Here is a 571-nt window from a genome sequence, read left to right on the forward strand (position 1 = left end):
TCAACGAAACATGGTGTGTAATTTCTCGTGCAAAATGCGATCTGGCCGCGTTGGCCCGAGGTGTCGCATTAGTTATCGACCTTTATTTTTTTAATGGTGTGCAGTTCAGTTTTGAAGCACGACTAACTGGTACTGTACGCAGAGAAAATATAAACTACTCTACCACTACTCCACCTCCAGTACTAGTAGTATAAAAAAGATATATAGGCTGGAGCTTCAGCGCTTTCTTGCCAAGGGCTGCCCACTTGCTTCTCACACTACCACCCTCTCTCCAGATCTAAAAAAGACGGCCCCTCTCTCCCTCCAAACCTGTGGTCATAGATCCGCCGGGGAAGAAAAGGACTTGCAGCGTTGACGCACTCGTCGTCGACGAGCGAGGTCACACACTGACGACAAGGCCGCCCTCTCAGACCTAGCGCCTGCACGGGATGGCCTCCGCCCCCAAGCTCGCTGCCATAGTGTGTGCAGAGGACGATGACCACGAGCGAAGCCACTTCCCGCCGACCCTCAGGTATGCTACCTCTTTTCGAATCATACCCTTGTTCTATTGCCCCATCTGCCACGTCATTGC

Source organism: Triticum aestivum, chromosome 7B, assembly GCF_018294505.1.
Source record: "Triticum aestivum cultivar Chinese Spring chromosome 7B, IWGSC CS RefSeq v2.1, whole genome shotgun sequence".
In the NCBI taxonomy this organism is placed as follows: domain Eukaryota; kingdom Viridiplantae; phylum Streptophyta; class Magnoliopsida; order Poales; family Poaceae; genus Triticum; species Triticum aestivum.